Below are 22,267 nucleotides of genomic sequence, written 5' to 3'. Positions count from 1 at the left end.
GTGATGTTATGTATTTAATTAGTGTTCACATGATGTGGAGAAGAAAATGATTACCCGATATAAATTAAAGATCAACTAGTTACAATTATTCTTTTTATCCTAGTTACAATAACTTCTCCTATCAATTATTTTTGCATAAGAGGGAGGTACTAAACAGCAAGGCTGCATATTACACTTGTTATATACTTGGTTGAGTTTGTTCAGTGCACGTAACTTCACAAAGTAACTAAGAAATAAGGACCAAAATCATTAAAATGAACAATGAAATTAGGATATTCATGGGCAAACCTTGGATACATAAAGTTGGCATTGTTGGCACCACATAGATACTCTTGTAGCATCTTAGGATGACACTCTAAAATCTGTCCAAGATCTAAAAAACAGGAAAAGCAAAGTGATAGTCATCATAAAGTTTTAGATTTTTCCCAAGTAAATCAAGAGAATAAGACAATTAAGCCAGAGTGGCATTTTAATTATAAGCAACAATAGCATTTTAAAATGTATATTTACCTCTCGATATATAAGCTCTCTCACATCATCCTTTGTTAATATTCTCCTTTGAAACTCAAACTCGAACTTTGGAGTAGGCTATGTTGAAGGTTCACGCTCAAATTTTGTCAAACCATTGAAATATGGATCAACTAATGCCTAAAAATATGCGCAACAATAATAACTAAGTTGCAAACCACTTCCCTAAGCTAGCATTATAATTGAAGATCAAACAACAAGTCCCCTGATAGAAGTAACATTCAATATTTTGTCTTCAAACTTTATATTTTCTTACCTCCTCTACTGTTGGTCGGTCTTTTGGATCAAACGCATACACTCAAGCATATGAAGGGCAAGTGGATCTACATTTGGGAACTTCTATAAGAAGGGTGTTGGATGCCTTTTCCGCACATTACGTAAGTATATTCTGGCCTTCTCATTGTAAGTTTGAAATTTTCATAAAGAAAAAATATTCAAGAAGAGTTATAAAGGAAAATAAAAAGCAAAATTTAGACATCTATATTGTTTACATCTATTATTTCTTCACAACTTGCCGGAATTAAAACATGTATCACATGGGCTTTCCTGGGATGTAACAGCTACCACGAGAAGAATATTATTTTTGAATCCATTATCACTAAAATGTCATTAACGAGTCACACTAACAAGTCAAACGTGCATGACAAATGTGTAATGCCTCGTAACAATAATAATAAATAAGTAAAATAAAATAATATTAATATACAAGTGAATAAATAATAAATAATAAAGAAAATATAATAATAGTACATAAATAATAAATAATGAAGGAAATATAATCATAGTAAATAAATAATAAATAATGAAGAGAATGTAATAATAATAAATAATAAACTAGAGTTCTATATATATATATAACTATGAAAATAAGTAAAGTTAACAAAAAGTTTAAAAAACGAAATAAAATAAGAAAGAGTTAAATTAAGAGAAATATTGTATTAAGTAAAACTTAAAATAAAGAAATAAAAGCTAGCATATTGACACATGCAATGTGTGGATGCAGGTCATTTTCCATTTTTGGAATTGTTTGTTCGATTTAATGGACGATGAGGGGGATAAGATGATTCATTTCTTCCATTGGAAGAAAAGTGTTGTGAGACAAAGGATTCCCTAGCAGTAATATATTGATTGGGGAGTCGAGGGTGGCCAATTGTAGAAAAATTATGTGCAATTGAGCCTATGGGTGGAGATTCATCCCCAAAACTTTTTTGTGGTTAGCATGATTCAAATAGTGTTCAACTCCAAAATCAAAAGTAAGGAATATCGTCGCTATAGGTAAGTCATCTCCACTCATGTTTTCTGGAAATTCTATGCTAATTAGTTGAACAGTTGGTGTGTTGATTATTAATCTCATAATTGATATAATTAGTTCTGTATTTTAATTATGGATTGTTCAGAATGTCTCAGTAGCTCTTTAGATAAATCCACTAATATTCTTCATTATTGCAAATGTGATTAGCAAGAAGAAAGGGTCAACCCTAAAAAGTGTTTATGGTGACTAAGTTCCAAGCAAATGAGTGGTTATATCCAGTTGATGTACAATGCTCTTCCCAGAAACAATGGCTTTCCTATAAACATTTCAACAAATATGCATCCTATGCTCCAAATATCAATGGCAGGAGTGTACTGCAACATAAATATAACACCAAGAACTTAAGTGATAGGCATAGAATTATTTCCATAATTATAAGAGGGAAAAACAGATTAATGTCATTCTAAATGATAAGAAATGATCAAAGCAATAAATTATAACGAATATAGATCCATGCATTAAAAAAAATGTTTATGCTAAAATATGTGGAATTGATATACAATAACATCTCTAAGAAAACATTTTTAGAAAACATTAAAGTTAGGACAATTAAGAAATATATTTGCTTTTTTTCGTCAGCGAATTCTAAGAATCACACAAACAACATTTTATCTTCATTCTGGACTTTATTCACTCGTAGAGAATAAGATGTTGTGGCGATTCCAAGTCTGAATCTGAAAATTTAAAACAATAGTTTGAAACACCATTTTTTGCAATGAAACAAGGCCATAACAAGCAAAAAACATTGGCTGGGATATTACTATCTTACTGGCTGAAACATCTAGATGGACAATAGAAAAATTCCATGAATACTCATAAAACTGCCACCAGTGATATATCTTAGTGATGATTGTAACACATAATGTTGATGGTGATTAGGTATTATTTCGACTCATTCCCAAATTATAGTTTGTCTCGGCAATGACTCTTATATCACTGCCAGGTCGTGATCTCTATTGACTAGTGTGGTGTGCCATGACATAATTTTCATGAAATACGACTTCTTTACACAAGAAAATGTCATTGTACTCTTCTCAGCGAATATCCTCTTAGAAAGCATACCCAAGCGTATCTAAGAAAACTTGCTAAATGTTAAATGATGTCAAAGTAGGAAAGGTTAGAACTTGTCAAGGGTGCAATCAATGTTTTAAAATGTGGATATCTATGTATTTTTTTCTTATATGTATTGCAATTTGCACTCAGTACCATTTTGATATATCCACCCTTACATGGCATATACTTAGACCGACTTTGCATATTTTGTCTCTAATGGTTTGGAATGTAATTTTTCATTATAATCACCTTCAAATATGAAAAATTATAAAATTTCATGTCATAAACATCTTCAAAGCTAACCCTTTTTGTGATAATATACATAAACAAATTAGTAGAATGCAATAAAATCAACATGATATAAAACAAGGAAGGATATTGGAATTATCCTTGGGCCCGAACTGTCTCAATTTTTATGAATCAAATTATTTTACCTCTCAGTATATGGGCTTGCATTTTTGTTAGTTTTATGGACTTTTATGATTGATAGGTTTTAAACCTTAAAGACTCAATTTACTTTTATATGCTTTCATCCCTGTTAGTTTTTGAATCTGCAAAACTAGGATTTTCTTAGAGTTCTCATAAAATGTTAAAGATGGAAAAGTCTTATTTTTTTGGCTTGCATTATGAGTGGTATGCCTGATTCTTAGTGGCCTCTGCCTCAACTAAATTGTACTACTTACTTGTATATATTAATAAAGTAGAAGCTAAAAACAAAATGACATTTTAAGTTCATAAGGAAATGTCCCAACATGATAGTTGTAACAACTAACAACCAACAACATGTATTCTCTTTTTTGCTTTAAAGTTTAAACAATGTACAAACAAAATTATGTTAATCTTATATAGAGTTATCATTAGAAAAATTTCCCTTTAAGCATGGGGTAAAGCACTAAAAAACAAAAAACAAATGACAAGTATGAAAAATGCAACTCAACTATAAATCAAATATTCACCTTAGTAAAGAAGGAACCACAAAGCTCAGGGGCTCAATACCACCTGGTTGCCAAATAATCCTGCAACAAGGTCCACTCAATATCAACATTTCGTGAAAAGGGGGGAAAAAGGAAAGAAAAGTAAACAATTTTATTTTAAGTATCGCCCCATAGTCAGAGCTCACTACTTTCAGAACCTAAATGCCCTCTCTAACGTTGACTAAAGTATATGCATCATTTAGCATGTTTAGTGACTAGAGGATCTCATCTTATACTAGAGGATAGTCAACAAGATGATAAACACTAATATGTTTGGCCCAAAAGCCATGCAAAGCACTCCACACACCTACGAATTGGTTGCTCTCACACGAAATCTAATACCATCAATGCTCTCCTCGGTGATAGAATTGAGATGCTAATGAGAGATCATATCATAAAGGAGATCAAATATTATAGACGAAACACCCCAACAAATAATATCAGCTAGACTGAGAGAAAGACTCTACACATGAAGAGAAAATGAATCCCTCTCTTCACCATTCTAGGTATCTATTCACATGCAATCCAGGGTGAGAGAAATTATCGTCTAGAAAATTGCAGATGCAGCATCATTGAAGGAGACACAAGTAAGCGCAAAGTCACATATTTTCAATTTAAAGTCAACATTTGCCAAAATATTTTTTGGCTTCAAGTCATGATGAAATACATTTGCTATAAGAAAACCATAAAAACATTTCATCAAGTAAAGCAATGAGACTTCCAATAGAAAAAATCCCAAATAAAATTGTTTTACTAGGACTGGAAGCATATCTTTCAGGGGAGATTTTCAAACCTATATGAATGTACTTTAGGGCTCTAAGAATTTGATACAGAAAGAACTAATAGTGTTCAGGTGTGAGATCATCATTTGCTTTAATAAATTGGTGAAGCTCGGACTCCATAGACTCAAATACAACATAGAGATTGTTGGCCGGATAAATCGTTCTTGCAGACAAGACCGATCTCCCTAGTATCAACAGATATCTAGCAACAAGCAGGGCAAGCAAATCTACCTTTCTCTAAATATATTGCGATTCATTAATAAAAACTAAGAGGTGTTTTAGACCCTACCTTAAGTCCAACGCTAGTTTGTGGCAGCCATGCTTCAACCATCCGAAAGAGTTTCCTTTTGAGAACCTGCAATCATAAACAAGCACACATCAAATAACACCTGTATAGCCAATATAATAAATCATATTCATCATGGTGATCAAGGAATCCATGAAATAAACCATAAAACACAGCTTATTGAGAAAAAAAACTTGATTGTATTAACTTTGAAAATAGAAGAACTTTACAATCTTTGGTGCCTTGATGTTGTACAAGCTCCTCCCAGGGTCCGAAACAAGAACCTCCTCTACTTTGACAAGCCTCACACTCTTCCAAATGAGATCAACAAGGTATGTAATCTTTCCTCACAAAAGCTCAATTATGAAGACTAAGTTCCAGCAGCATTTCACCTTTCAACCTCCTCAGTAACCAGCCCAATGCTTCATTTTATAGTGCAAAGGAAGGAGGTTACAGGTCCACCTATGAAGGGATAGAGTCCTTCTTCAAAGGGATAAGCTCCTCACATCAAGGGGTTAGCTCCTTAAGGTATGGGATGCATGAACCTTAAAGGAGCAAACTTGCCACCTCAATATTCCTTCTAGAAGCTTCCAGAAATGACTCAAAGTGAGTTTTTAAGAATGTGCTTGCGCCTTTTTTACTTTTACAGGGGTCCGCACCCATTACACAGAGACAAAGCGGTCAGGTACGCAGGGGACATGACCAGTAGGTGCGGGACCGCAGGTAATGCTAAGAGAAAGTGCAGAACCAGAGTTTTAGAGACTTTTAAGGTCTTTCTCTTATTTTCAAGGCTTGACATGAAGAACTGAGGTTTAAGACTTACAAAGGAGGAAAAGTATGAGTGGTGATAGACTCACACCAATTGTAGAATGTCATGGTGACAATATTTTGTGCAACAGATTGCCCCCTAAAGTGCGAAGTCTGTAATAGATGAGGATAGCATTTGTCATCTAAGAAGAGTGAAGTACTTTATCATTTCAAGGATCATCCTGTGCACAACCTGGTCGGAACCTGTAAAAATATTTAATACAAAATATATATATGTGAACACATCATCGCTGAGGTAGGCATTCCCATACTCAGATCAAAACTGACTAGAAAACTAACTAAACTGCTCTGAAACAGGAATGGCTTTGTAATACATCACAAGTATAGACATATGTAGACACAGTATGGGCGCAGCCATCTGTTTATGAATAGTCCACTGTATAATGAGTAACAAAATTCCTCGTAGCCTGGACGGTGGAAACTAGATCCAGGGTCTTGATTTCTACTTCCCGAACTAGTACGATTTTATCCCTGTGAATGAATGTGTCGAAGTCAAACATGGTAGAAACCATTTGATTACCAGTCAATGATGTGAACTGTTAACAAGTGTGAGAGAAACCACCAGTAATGTCAATGGCTCTCAAAGTACTCAGTACAATCCATGAAATGTGAATAGATGAGCTGATGTCGAACATGTCATAGAATCCTTTGATCGAAGGTCAATGATGCAACCTGTCGTCGAAGGCAAGAAACCTGCCATTGAGGCATGCAAATTCCAAGTTACTAACGATTTCTAGATAATGAGCTGAAGTCGATAGAAAGCGATCCGTCGTAGGCAAGCCCACAACACGAAATCATAGATCAAGTTTGAAGAAATATATTTGGCAAGGAATAACTCAGGGATGGTCAGGATGGATGACAGATATTTTGCAGATAAATGGTTTATTTGAACTGGCCTCTTTAACACATAACGACACTATAGATCGTTTGGTGACAATTGACCCAAAGCTAATACCCAGAAACTGGCTGAAGACTTTCAATATGGTTTGATTAACTGTTAGGCAAAGGATTTCCCAAACCAGGTGAACAAAAAGTGTCGTGTTCAAGAGTGGTTAAATGCTTTTCTAAAACACAAAGTATAACAAACAGGTTCATTTTTCTCTCTTTTCCCCCACCATTTCTGGCAAGTACCTCTTTATTTTTGACAAGCTTGAGGAGGATAACATTTGCTTGGTTATAAGCTCATCCTTCGGATGAGTCCAACTTAGTTTAAAATTCGAACCCTAAGAAGGAGTGGTTCGTTCCTGTTTAAAATTGAACAGGTCCTTTACTGTTAAATTTTAACGAGTCCAGTATAGGAGAAACTCGGTGTTTTTCAATTTTAGGGAGTCAGAAGAAAAACTTAAGAAAACTCCATGGTTGTCCTTTTTCGTAAATTTGTGTCCCCCAAGCCCGAAAAAGTATAAAATAATACTTGAGAGAACCGCTTGACCATTACGATCAAGGAGTACTTTTCATAATTAGTGTCCCTGATCTGAAAAAGTAAAAAAGCGATCAAAGACACGTCGTTTTATAACCAATATCGAACTTGAAACGACAAAAATCTGGCAATCTTTTCATGTTTATGCGGTCAGAAAAGAGCTATAAGTGGACCGTCCTTTTAATTCCATTTTAATGAGTTTAAAAAGAAAAAACTCGGCAATCTTTTCATATTTTACGAGTCAGAACAGAACTTAAAGAGGACTCCAATGTTTTTTGTTGAAGATTATCAATTTTCCTTGAAAAATCCAATATTCTGCACAAAAACTCAAACATTACTCATACCTGTTTAAAATAAATAAAAATGCGTCAAAAAGTTACCTTTTTTAAAGTGAAAAATAAACAAATTAAAAATTCATTTATTCAAAAAAGCTTATAAAAAGGGCTTTTGTAAATTCATTTTTACCGTTTGACATCAGAGTGAGAAGAGAGAGCTTTTGGGTAAGAAACTTCCTGTGAAGATTGCGGAAAATCCGTCCGTTGGAATCGAAAACCGTCAGCACCAGGTAATCCACACCATCCTAATCTTGCATTTCAGCCGTTTGCATTTCGTTTTTAGGCTTCCATTTTGATTTTTGAGGGAAAAATTAGTTTAGAAATCCGCTCATGGGGGTCCGCAGGCGCAACATGCGGACCCCGACTTTTTCTACAGAGGAAAGAGTCAAGGTTCCGCACCTGTTGCTTAGGAAGAGTGCAGACCTACGCACTGTCCCTAACTAGCTGGTGTGGACCCCACGAAATATGTTTTAAAACTTCAAATTTCTCCATTTCCGCCCAAAAATTTTGGAACTAAATTTTTCTAATACGTCTTTTTTTTTGCAATGTAGGACATACAAAATGCTTAGTTGGAGGGAACGCGAGCACGAAGATGTGGACCTTGTTGCAATAAATCATCAACCCTCATTAGATGCATTGAGAGCATGCAGACTATTTAAATTCTGGGCCATACCTGGCATGAGGGCCCAAGTAGACTTTTTGCAATGGCTGGTAGACAGGTGGAACATACAGGATCAGTGTTTCATTATTGGTAGCCACAGGCTCAAAATCGAGCTAGAGGAAATTTATTTCTTGATTGGTTTGCCCAAGAGAGGTGAACGATTATCTCTTTTCGGGACTAGGCGGGTGGCCAGTCTGTCGATAGTCTCCGATTAGAGTTTTTTAATGACCAAACAAAGGACAAAGGGATCGATATCAAAACTATCTCCCATCCTAAACTTAAAGTGATTGCATTTACTGTCACCAGACTCTGCGGAAGCGCAGCACTGCATGTAGCTATCGGATCCCAAATGCGAATGGCAATAGACTGTTATCGAGGTACCATCTTCAACTGGTGCGAAGCTGTGTTGGCGAATGTAAAAGGCCAACTAACTAGAGCAAAGAACGGACAACTAAAAAACTTTGGATATGGTTTCCTAGTTGTGAGCTTTGGTCTAGAGAGGGTCCCGATGTTGGTCCCACAACAGCTCTCCGTTGAGGTTGGACTTCCCCGAGAGCCTAAGTTAATGCGTTGGGTTACAGTTATGGCCCGTCATCCTGAGGAGGGTTCAAAGGTTGTTCGATTTCCACCTGAGTATTTTCGTTGGTTGGAGAACCAACTTTTCGTGATTCAGGATTTTCCATATGCTGGGATGGATTATCGTGGTGACCCAGACATGACTCTTCCACCAGGAGAGCAGTGGGATGATTCAAGTAAAATCATTCTCAACATTTTCTAAGTTTTAACCTTTTTTTTTTTGTTTTTAAATCGTCCAAAACTAATAATAAAAGTTTCAAATGCAGATGTGGGTCCACGGAAACCAGCCGCTCTCTGGCCCTATGAGAGGAGACACCCAGCTGCGGCAATATCGGCCCCACGGAACTAATCTATAGAGACCCTAACCGAATTGGAAAACCATCTAGAGCGTTTGACAGCAAATATTCCAGAGACTAGCATAGATGATATTCCACTTAGGTTATAGCGCTATGTGATTGGGGTCCCAGGACCTTTCAGGAGGTTCCTTTGTAGGGTGGCCCGAGCAGTGGTTTCTTATCGTGATCATCACCAGTGATAGGATGATCACCTTTGTAGACTCATACGACATTTTTGCTTTTTGTACTATCATTTTTGCTGATCATAAGGTGTTTTTCAACCTATGATCGAAGACGATGTATATTTGACACACTTCTATGCTATGCTATATCACTATTACTGGCTATCTTGTATAACATGTTATGGAATGTTTTTAAATTTACTGTTTGATTATTGCAAATGTCTATTTAACATTCGAGAAGCAATTGCATCTGCTAATGTATTTAAATATCTTGGAATATGCTAATATTCAATGTAGTCAAATTCACGTTCCAAGAGATGAACTCTCAAAAATAATCTTAATAACACTGGATTTCTAATGGCATAAACTCTATTAAGCTACAATACAACGAGTTCAGAATCTAACCTAACAATCAAACTCCGAATCCCAAATGAAATGGATTCAGATAATAACTCAATTACAGCACTATACTCTGCAATGTTGTTCGTTGTTTGACCGAGGCTTACCCCATGCATAGATACCAACTCATCAGAGGGTGAATAGATAACCCAAGCTGTGGAAGAAATGTTCCGTGTATTACGACAAGCACCATCAACGAAACCAATGTATGTTTGAAGAGACGTCGACATCTACAATATCAAGAGTAAAATCAAGATAAGCAGGAATAATGATAAAAACACTCTCTAAACTAGGCACACTTTTCTAATCTAAAACACACAAGCTAGAAAGAAACTAATCTAACAAAAATCTCCGCACACAGATTTAAGCATAATATCTCTTCAGATAAAGACCATTTCTAGGTTTACACAAAGAGACACCGTCAAAATCTACCAATTCATAGGCCCCTTTTCCCAGCTTTCGCTTAACAACATAAGGACCATGCCACATAGGTACAAATTTTCCAGCCCCTAGCTTATCATTTGCTTGATCGTATAGTAAGACTAGGTCTCCTTCCAGAAAATTACAAGGTGTAACATTTTGATCGTACTAAGCTTTTATTTGTTTGGCATGAGTTTCAATTGCTAATGTAGCGTCACGTCGATTCTCATCTAGCTGAGCTAAGTACAACAAACGTTTCTCTTCTTCGAGGGTGGCTGGGAGTAATTCTATGGCTATTTGCAATGACGGAATTTCGCATTCAATGGGTAACACTGCTTCCAAACCGTAAACCAGTTGAAAATGAGTGAAACCAGTTGATGTTTTTACTGAGGTTCCATATGCCCAAAGTGCTGAAAATAACATGTTATGCCAATTCGACCTATGAATACCAATGATTTGTCAGATCATAGTGACTAGAACTTTGTTCATAGCTTCAACCAGACCATTAGCCTATGGGTAATATGGAGTAGAACTATCGTGACGCAGGCCAAGTTGATCTGTTAGTTCAGTCATCATGATGTTTCGAAAAATGACTCCCATGATCAGTAATAATCGCTTGAGGAACACCGAATCTAGCAATTATATGATTGAAAATGAAAATTGCAACAGTTTTGCCGTCTGCTGAAAATGTAGGCATCGCCTCGACCCATGTAGTAAAATAATCTACCGCAAGGATGATATACGCATGCCCCCCGGTCGAGTGAGGGTTACATGTAATAAATTCGATACCCCACTTTGCAAAAGGACCGACGACAATTATAGGGTGGAGAGGAGCAGGTGGAGCACGCATCTTACGATCAAATATTTGACAATTGTGGCATTTCCGGACTGCACAGATACAATTTTTAAATAAAGACGGCCAGAAATAACCAGTGCGCAGTAACTTTTGGGCTGTGGCATACCCAGACATATGACCGCCACATGTTCCAGAGTGACAGTCATTTAGAACCTTTTCAGCTTCTTCACGAGTTAAACAACGTCGAAAACAGAATCCGCCCCATGACGATAGAGTGTATCTCCAATAATATTGTATTGTTGGGATTGGAAACGTATTTTCCGTCGCTGAGATCGTGAAATTTCAGGCCGAAAAGATTGGGTTTGGAGATAAACAATGATATCTCCATACCATGGATCAAGAGTACTGATAAGAAACAAGGATTCGTCCACAATGGGCTCTTCCACCACAATTTTAGTATCAGCATGCGGGAAATCACACATCAGTTCCGCAAATACCAAAGATTTCTTTGCCTTGGATTTTTCAAATTCCAAGTCAAATTCCTGCAGGATAACTATCCATTTGGAATACTTGCCCCCTAGCAATTGTTTGGTCAAAATATAGATCATAGGGTTACAGTCAGAAATTACGGTAGTTTTGCATAGTAAGATGTAATGACGAAATCTTTGGACAGCTTGAACAGCTGCCAAGGCCAATTTCTCCACATGCAAATATTTAAGCTCAGTTGGATTCAGAGTTTGACTAAGATAGTAAATCACATGTTCACTGTTGAATTCATCTTCCTGAACTAAAACCATCCCAATGGTGGAATGAGAAGCGGCAAGGTATAAGAAGTAATCTTGGTTGTAGTTGGGAGGATGCAATAACGGTGCATGGGTCAACGCGTGTTTAAGTGCATCAAAAGATTTGTCAGCTATCTCATCCCAAAAGAATGGAGTATTCTGTTTCAACAACCTGGTAAAACCCTTTGTTATCTCAGCGTAGTTAGGAATGAAACGACGTAAAAAGTTTGCTTTCCCTTGCAAACTTTGGAGTTGGCGAAGAGTCGAAGGAGGAGGCAATTTGACAATAGCTTCAACCTTCGAGGGATCGACACGAATGCTGGCTTTTGAAACAGCAAATCCCAGTAAATGATCGGTTTCTATACATAAAACACATTTGTGTGGATTTAGCCTAATTCGATAATGCCTACATCTCATAAAGATTGCTCGTAAATGAGTGAGATGATTGGCTCTACATAATGAATGGGCAGGTAAATCATCGAGATATGGCTGCACAATGTGCTTGATGTCATGAAATGCATAAGACATAGCTCTTTGAAAAGTTGTTCCGGCATTCTTTAATCCAAAAGGCAATTTGCAATAAGCAAACGTCCCCCTTGGACAAATGAAAGCCGTTTTTGGTTGATCAGCAGAGAGTATGTTGATTTGATTGTAACCGGAAAAACCATCCATAAAGGAGAATATTTCACTGCCAGCACAATCATCAATGATTTGATCGATATAGGGGGTTGGGTAATTGTCTTTAGGACAAGCTCGATTAATATCCCTATAATCAATACATATTCTTATCGTTCCTTGCTTTTTGTTAACAGGAACAATATTCGATACCCAATCTGTTAAGGGAATTGGATAAATGAAACCTGCTCGAAGTAATTTCTCAACTTCAGCTTTAATAGCAGCAGCTTTTCGCGGATGTATCTGACGCAAACGTTGCCGGACAGGTTTAGCATCCGGGTAAGTTTTAATTTCATGGACAATAATTGATGGATCGATTCCTGGCATCTCTTCATATGACCAGGCAAACACGTCGTGGAATTCTTGAAATAGGGCTTTATAAGTTTGGAGTTCATCGTTCGTACAGGAAGCACCTATATGAATGTTTTCAATTATCCCTAGTTTAACTGAAATGTCAATAGGAACCATTCGAGAGATATTTCCCAAATTTAACTCAGAATCAGGATGTTGCAATGGATTCTGTGGTTCTTTGACATAATCAGTAGTAAAAATAGATGAAAAATCATTTTCAAAATGATCAATCTCAGGTAAAAATGAAGCTCGATGATGAAGATCTTCCCATGGTAAATCATCAACAGACAAAAGTTCACGAATCTGCTCATCATTATGAACAGGCTCAGGAAATGTTGTTGAATCTGAGGCTGATATTGAAAGTGATTCTCCATGGACCACATTTATTAGATCGATTTCGGTTGAACAAGGGTCAAAAAACGACTGTACAGCCTGATATGCAATTTCATAGGGACTCAAAGGCATCGCATCACCGAATGAATCCACCTCAGATTCGGAAGGTACGATCCAAGGATCATCAAAAACAACAGTGTTTGATGAAATCATATGAATAGTTGCAGTAGAAGGCGATACGTTCGGAGGAGGAAAGGAAAAAGTTCCTAGTAAACTAGAATCTTTAATTAATCCTACCCCAACATCCTTGTAAGGGATAGTTGTTTTACCGACATGTTGAATACTTTCAGAAGAGGCTGGGTCGGATGAAAAATAAGTTAGCTGGTCTATTGTAATGATCTTTCCATTATGAGGAAACTTGATAAGCTGAAAGACCGATGAAACAACAACAGTCGTAGCATAAAACCAACTGCGACCCAAGAGAAGGTTGTATTCTAGAGGGGCATCAACCACTTCCACATCTAGATTAACAGTTTTGCCTTCAACCCCTATAGGTAAATCATGTAAAATGCCAAAATGATGGAACCCACGGCCATCAAAAGCCTTTAGAATCGTCGGGGATTGATTGAGTGTAGGAGAACCAAGCGATCTCCAACACTGGATCAACATAATACACGTAGAAGCTCCCTCATCAATTACAGTCCTAAAGCAAGGTCTGTTTTTTACTAACACTGGAATCTGGAAAGCCATTTGGTGAGGTAGGCAAGGTGCACTATTCCCTAAATCGAAGATTATAAGGTTCGAATCCTGAATATCAACAGCTCCTATAGCCGACAAAAGTAATTTACGCTGTGCTGGACATGATTGCAGCACTTCCAAAGCCGACATTGCTGAAGGGGAAATAGCTAAGTCTTCAACAATGTTATAATTCTGAGCAGCTCTAGCATGTGGATTGAAAGCTGATTTCCGAAGTATACCTTTAGCAGGCGGTTTGATTACTAAGTCTGGGTTAGGTTTCTCGATCTGTAGCGGATCAGAACTAGAAGGAGTTGAAGTTGATGGGTTTGAATTAGAAGATTCTGCTTCCTTACCACCAACAGGACTTTTACTACCATAATCTTGCGATCGCGTCGCAATCCTGACATGAGACATCATCATTATGGGTTCTTCTGAGGCATTTGAGGAAGAACCAATCATCTTACTATCTTGACTAGGAAAAGGATCCTTCAAGACAGCAGGCGTTTGAGAACCTTTGACGATTTTCGCAACCTCAGCTCGATGTGGGCAATCTCTTGTAAAATGCTCCTCGTCACAAATGAGACAAGGATAGCGAGGTTTACGTTTCTCGTCAGTAGATTCAGTTTTATCTGATTTCTCTTTTGAGTTTTGTTTATTTTTCTTCTTCCCTTTATTTTTACCACTGGATTTTGATTTGGCCGCAGATGATTCTACGACATGAATATCGGCAGGAATTTCAGCGGAAGAGTCTCCTGTCGGGGAATCTAGTAAAGTTATAATAGGAGAAGAATTCTTTGAAGATTTCTTCTTGCTTTTGGTACTAACTGAACCAATCATACCATCAGCGGCATGAGACCCTGAAGGAGCTGCAGTTATTTGATTTTGTTTTGGAAGGTCGGAGATTTTTTCGTGTAAAGTACCCGACTGCGTATAAACGAGGTCAAGGTACTGAGCTTGAGAAATTACTTGCTCTTCAGTAACAACTCCTGTCTTAGCTACATCCTCAGTGATTTTAGGTAATAATGATTTAACGAACCATTCTGCTAAAATTTGATCCAGAATAAAAACTTTAACTAAACGTCATCTACGTCGCCATTCATGAATATGATTTGAAATATATGTGGATGTTGACTGTTTTAATGAAGTTAATAATTCCATGCCATTGTCATATCTGACGGGCAACTGAAAATGAGTTAAGAAAGAAGTGGCTAACTGCCTAAGATTATAAAAAGAAGCTCGCGGTAACTCAATGTACCACTTGGCCGTAAGACCAATCAGAGTGCGTTGAAAAAGATGTAAGCGAATTGAATCATCGATAATGGAATTAGATGCACACCAGAGGTGATAAGTCATCACATGGTTTGATGGATCCTCTCCTGATTTACCTTCAAACTCCGGGATATCATTGGGAAACTTATTCGGCATTGGCGGCCAAAACGGAAGATAATTAATTGGATCGTTCGTAAGGCGCAACAAATCAGGCAAGTCCAAAGTTGCAATGAACGGTAACTGACGGTTAGGGTCACGAAAACCTTGGGCCATAAGACCAACCCCAGGAGGAGGATATCTAGGATAACTTGGAATTGGAATCACATTTGGAATATTATATCCTCCTGGAAAACCAGGATTAACCGGACCAAACTGGGGTTGTTGAGGTTGCTGATAAGTATATCCAGGGTACGGTTGATACTGGTAAACTGGGCTTTGCACAGCAGGACTGCATTGGTACTGTCCCTGGTACGGTTGATAAGTGAATTGAGGTTGACTTGTGACAACTGTACTTGGACCAGGTTGTCCTATAGGCATCTGAACCGAAGTCTAAATTGTAGGTCCGGCTGAGGTAAAGAGGCTTGAGGAGTTGATGCAGGAACAGTAGAAACCGGAACCGCCGATACTCTAGAAGTAGGTGGGGTATATTGAACAGAAGCTGCAGTAGTTGCAGCAGTCGTTTAAGGCGGAGTTCGAGGCGAACTAGGCCTAGACTGATGAGCTACACCACGTGCAGAAGTTTGAATAATAGGCTAGACGGGTTGCTGGGTTGAACCATAAACCAAAGGTTGTCCAGATTGAGATGACAACTGCACATTAGGTTGCAAGATCTGTTGAGATTGAGATGGATCCCACACCATGTTCATTCCAGGGTATGGATCCATAAAAGGTTGAGCATATTGAGGACCATAACCGGGTTGAGCATAGGGCTGATAATTAAATGGTATATTTCCAGCTCCTTGTACAAATGATTGACCAAAAGGTGGTTGGAAACCTTGAGTTGGGTACTGACCTTAAGGTTGATAACCTTGAGGCACGTACTGAAACTGGGGTTGACCTTGAGGTATATATTGATACTGGGGTTGACCTTGAGGTATGTACTGCGTCTGGGGTTGACTTTGAGGTATGTACTGTCCCGAAGGTATGTACTGTCCTTGAGGTTGCCCCCCAGGCGGTAATTGAATACCTTGAGGTTGCCCCCCAGGTGGTAACTAACTACCTTGAGGTTGCCTTCTAGGCGGTAATTGAGTACCTTGAGGTTGCCCCCCAGGCGGTAACTGACTACCTTGAGGTTGCGGATTTGGAATAGTACCAGACCTCATAAGAATTTCTTCTACGCTCAATAGTTGAGTTCCGTTATTACCAGTTGATATCCCATGTTCAATGGGTTGAGGAGATGCTCCTGAAAGAGTACCAGTGAGTGACTGATACCCCGAAGGAACAGAAGGACCGCCATATAAAAATGTTTCCGGTGATTGGGAAAACATGGATGATTGTCTCGACATATTCAATGGAGGATAATAACCTCTAGGTGTTGGATGAAAATGAATTCGAGGTGGTGAAAAACTAAGACCTGGATTTTCTAAAAAGTTGGTCAATGAGACGTACCAAGCGTCACTCCTAAATGGACTGTAGAAAATTGATTCATGCTCCCTAAGTTCTAAAGTTGGTTGATTTTCAGGGAGAGTTATATCTTCTTCCAGACTAACAAGTTCTTCAATAGAAATGAGTCCAGAAGAAAGATTTTGGGTAATGATCCTTCCTACCCTGGGTGAACCAGGACCACTAGAAGTTGGAGAAGCAAATCCTGAAGATGGAGTAGCAGCAGGTTCAGTTTCAGGCTCAAAAATTTCAGGTTCTTCAGCTAATTCACTAGTAGAATAAAAACTACCAGTAACTTCGGAAAATGAAATTGGTTTAGAAATATACTCTGTTGCTTGAACTTGATAATTAGGATGAACAATTAAAGAAGACTCTCTGGCTTCCGGTGACCCAACTCTACTGTCACTAGGTGATACAAGAGCTTGTAGCCCTTCAAGCTGGCTTGGTGTATACTCGGGAGGTTGCCCCCGAAGTCTACGGGATTGTCTCGGTAATTCAGCCACGATTAAATATTTAATTACTTCACATGCAAACAAAGAAAATCTCAATAAAACCACCTAAAGTCTCTAAAGAACCAAACAATTGAATCACACGCCTAAAAAATCTAAGAGTTCAAACCACACACAAACAGTAACTTTCCGTACCAAAAACACTAGTTGGTGATGAAATCCAACGTCGCAGAATTCAATACAGAAAGGGTGGTTGGAACAGTTACCCCAACAACCTGCTTAATGAAACAGACTGGCACAAGTTTCTTCACAAAACCATCTCGAGTGAAGAGAACCCCCCAGAGATTCCAAGTGAGTCTAGTCGACGTCTGCTCCAGGTACAGTGAGACCTGTCCTTCACCGTCACCTTAGGAAAGAATCTTAAGATTATGGTCACTAAGGATACCAACAGTAACAAATACAACTGGGGGAACAGTCTACGATCCGATCTACGCGCAAGGGCAGAGTAACAAAGCTCAATCCCCTTGAAGGCTCCTCAACATGATCAATCCGAGGTTTACCAACAAGTGACCCCAGGCTCCTCGACAATGGTTAATCCGAGGTTTACCATTTTTAATACGCACAAATCTTCTATCTTTTCCAATGAGACAGACTTGATTGTCTCAAAGGTTTGGACATGATCTCGTGATTGACTCCTTTAAGAGGAGCTTCCCAGATTATATCAATTACAATTGGATTTATTTCCTACCGCAAGATATAGCTATTTATTTGTTTTAACTATCTTGGAGAGTTAATTACTCCCTACTCCAACATACTAGCCTAAGCTATATTGGTGATAAGAACCCTAGAAATAAAAATATTGCTAGATCAATTTTAATTTAAGTGTTATTTTTATGGATTGTTTCTTAAGTCAATAGGAATGGAGATGAAACTTTGATGGTGTGAAGACTCGACTCCAAAAACACTAAAAAATGCACCTAGGATGATAAACAATTCTTTTTCTTCAATGAATTTCTAGCTAAAAGAAAGAGTTGAGAATGCAATTCTTTGAAAAACAAATCTTTCTTTCAACATGTAAATGAAAAGAAAATATTTTTTGTCTTTTTCAATAAACTCAAAACGAGACTACTAATTATGCTCACGAAAAATCCCTTTCTTTTTCAACACTCAAAAACTACAGAAAACAATTTCTTTCAAAAGAGATTCTACAATTTCTAGAAAACACTCAAAACTATAAAACTAATCTTGAGATCTAAACTTCTAAAAATCTAATTGAAATAAAAGCTTTAAATCTTTTTGAGGACGTTTTACTTAGTTATTCAGTAAACTAAGGATTAATTCGTTCAGAATAACAAATCAATCAAAAAACACCCAGCTATGTTTTCTTTTATAAAAATGAAATTCAAAACTTACAAGCAAGTTCGTTCAAAGCTTTGCAAAGAGAAAACGAAATCTATTTCTCACCAAGGGCAGATTTCACAAATCAGTCAGACTCATCAAGAAGACCAAAAAGACTAGGGTAATCTAAGGTTTCTTAGGCTTCTAATCTCTGAGTCACTACAAAGACCAAGCGAAAATCAATCCAGGCACGCAAAACTTCTAGAAAATCACCTAAAACCAAAATGCCAATGGAACTCACTCACAAGAGATTCTTGACAGAACACATGCAGATCTAGGTAGACACTAAAAGTCGTAAATAAAAACTAAACTTAACTGGACGAAAACAATTTAGGTTTTTCAAAAAATTTAACAGGGTCTGCAGGCTTCCAGTAGAACCAGATGCGGTACCGCTCTGTGTACTAAAGGAAAGATGCGGAGAGGTCTGCACTGTCTATAAAAAGAAAGTGCGATTCCCTGTAAACTTCGGACAAAAATAAAAAATAAAAATAAAAAATAAAAAAATACAGATCCTAAAAACTACCCAATCCCACACACATTAAGCAAAAACCAGAAACAGGGATAAGTTTTTCAAGTTAAAGAAAAAAGGAAAAGCAAAAACCAAATTCAGTTCCCCAGTGGAGTCGCCAATTTGTTGGCCGGATAAATCCTTCTTGCATACAAGACCGATCTCCTTAGTATCAACAGATATCTAGCAACAAGCAGGAAAAGCAAATCTACCTTTCTCTAAATATATTGCAATTCATTAATAAAAACTAAGAGGTGTTTTAGACCCTACCTTAAGTCCAACGCTAGTTTGTGGCAGCCACGCTTCAACCATCCGAAAGAGTTTCCTTTTGAGAACCTGCAATCACAAACAAGCACACATCAAATAACCCCTGCATAGCCAATATAATAAATCATATTCATCATGGTGATCAAGGAATCCATGAAATAAACCATAAAACACAACTTATTGAGAAAAATAAACTTGATTGTATTAACTTTGAAAATAGAAGAACTTTACAACCTTTGGTGCCTTGATGTTGTACAAGCTCCTCCCAGGGTCCGAAACAGGAATCTCCTCTACTTTTTCAAGCTTCACACTCTTCCAAATGAGATCAACAAGGTATGTAATCTTTCCTCACAAAAGCTCAATTATGAAGACTAAGTTCCAACAGCATTTCACCTCAAAAATCTTCAGCTTTCAACCTCCTCAGTAACCAACCCAATGCTTCATTTTATAGTGCAAAGGAAGGAGGTTACAGGTCCACCTATGAAGGGATAGAGTCCTTCTTCAAAGGGATAAGCTCCTCACATCAAGGGGTTAGCTCCTTAAGGTATGGGATGCATGAACCTTAAAGGAGCGAACTTGCCACCTCAAGATTCCTTCTAGAAGCTTCCAGAAATGACTTAAAGTGAGTTTTTAAGAATGTACTTGCACCTTTTTGACTTTTACAGGGGTCTGCACCCATTACACAGAGACAGAGCGGTCAGGTACGCAGGGGACATGACTAGTAGGTGCGGGACCACAGGTAATGCTAAGAGAAAGTGCGGAACCAGAGTTTTAGAGACTTTTAAGGGCTTTCTCTTATTTTCAAGGCTTGACATGAAGAACTGAGGTTTAAGACTTGCAAAGGAGGAAAAGTATGAGTGGTGAAAGACTCACACCGATTGCAGAATGTCATGGTGACAATATTTTGTGAAACAGAGATAGACTCATATATATATTTGAATTCCCATCAAGATAGAGGAAGCATAATGTGCTTAATTTCAACAATTTCTGGATGGTGAATCAGTCTAAGGAGCTTGATTTCTCTCAAAATATGTGTGGCATCAGACACATGTTCAAATACATCATTAATCTTCTTAATTGCCACTTTCTCACCAATATGAGTATCAATCGGAGAACTTACTACACCATAGCTTCCCTTGATAACAACCTCTTGTATATGGTATTGGTTTTCCTCACCATATTCGGTGAAGAACTTTGTCTCTAGAGAGATTTGGAATATCAAAACAACACCATTAGCATAGGCACATTTGCACAAAGTTTCAAACCAAAATATTTTCTCAACAAAAAACCTAGTTGAATTCCAACGTGATAAGGTCATTATTAGTAGATGACATTTTATTCAATCTTACAAACAAAATTATATCTATACTTAAGGGGTAATTCACACTCTTTCCTTCTAAGAATTTACATGTTTAATCTCCAAGGCCCGACATTGTGTATCACACAAGAGCATATATCCTGAATGTTTGGAAAACTAAATGGGTTACAAAATTTTAGGTCAAAAAAGTTATAAAGGGAATGAAAATAGGCATGCCTAATTGAATGTGAAATTTGAATCTTAAGTCATGCTACAAAAATAAATAGCCATATGGTGATAAAACACCCCCCTCCAATTGAGATAAGTCACGAGTGTATTAATGTCCAACAAATGAACAAACGAAGGTCATTGTGACTGTTCAATACATATGTTGCAAAACAAAGTGGGAGTGCCAAAAAAAATGTCACTCCTATAAAGGCAAGAAACAAAGTTGATCTCTAATATATGGATGCAACTAACATAATGAAATGCTCTAGAACCAAATACATGAGAGCCTCAAAGCTCGAAGACCAAGTTCCTATTATCAAATTGGGGAGGGGGGGTCTTCCTCTGAAGTTGAATGTGAAGGCCTTCTGACATCTAAGGCAATAAATTTGATATATAAATATAGTTAGAGAAGTTTAATATGCCTTAGATAATGTCTCTAGCTCTAGAAGAGGTGACCTACTATTAATATTATAGCCCTAGAAGGATTCTTGTTTGTTATATGTTCATGCCTTGTAGCATGACATATGTCACCTAGAATTGGAGAGATTTACATGTAGGGCTATGCTCTTTTATTTAGGTTGCTTATAGAGGATTGGATCCACTTTGTATTGTTGGTCTCCCTTAAATTTCATAGAAAAAGAGGAAGGAGAGAGTATTTTTGTCAAATCAATCATCACACACTTTTATTATGGATATAAGGAGTGTAGAACACTTCTTTCTCTCTCTCCCTCTCTCTCTTGTACTTTTATTCATGTATAGTTTTTATCGTCTTCGGTGCTAGGTTATTGGAGGAAGTTCAAAAGAAACTCTAGGGTTAGGGTTGTATTGAAAGGAGACAAAGAAGATATTTTTTTTGATAAACCTTATAGAGGCAAGAGAAGTATCTTAAGTAGTATCTCTTGTGAGAGATAAGACTAGGGTTTTGTGTCATTCAAACACCCTAGTGCTACTTCACGTGCTTATTGTAGAGGGGAGAGAAGGAGACTCTTTGTACACTTATGTGATGCAAGTGTAGGTTCTAGAGAGGATCTTTGGTAGAGCAACTAACTTTGTTTATGAATGATTCCTAACTAGGAGGATTTGCTGGAACGGGTTTTTCTATGTTTTCCCTAGTTGGGGATTGAAGAGCATGAGTTGTTCCAGCTTGTGATAAGTTATTTGTTGGAAAATTAGATAAGGCAACATTTAAATTTATCTTTTCCATTCATGACAATTATTTATGATTTATCTTTTTCTTCTTTTTATTATGCTTATGTTCTTATCATCCAATAAAAGCCAAAACATGAAGATCACAACCCTGCAAATGAACAGAAGATATAGGCTCCAAGCCAAGGCAAAACCCCTCTAAGGGGAAAACCCATAAATAACTTTTCTTCTTATAGAATCAACTTTAATGAAAACTTCTGATACCAAACCCTAAATGCAGGCTACCACCAAGAACCAAGTCAACCAGCCAATATCCAAAGATAGCAAAGAAATATCC

The 22,267-nt window shown here is 37.4% G+C and overlaps 1 pseudogene; it reads right to left on the bottom strand.

Annotated features, from left to right (window-relative positions):
* Positions 1-215: 215 nt before the first annotated feature.
* On the bottom strand, positions 216-20,577 carry LOC149208028 (mitogen-activated protein kinase 9-like; annotated as a pseudogene).
* Positions 20,578-22,267: the final 1,690 nt, after the last annotated feature.

The sequence above is a fragment of the Pinus tabuliformis genome, chromosome 1_2 (genome assembly GCF_031772625.1).
Source record: "Pinus tabuliformis cultivar Carrire ecotype Pingquan chromosome 1_2, CPIR1, whole genome shotgun sequence".
NCBI lineage: Eukaryota > Viridiplantae > Streptophyta > Pinopsida > Pinales > Pinaceae > Pinus > Pinus tabuliformis.
Note: the sequence above shows the minus strand (reverse complement) of the source record. Positions and strands in the feature narration are given on the sequence as shown.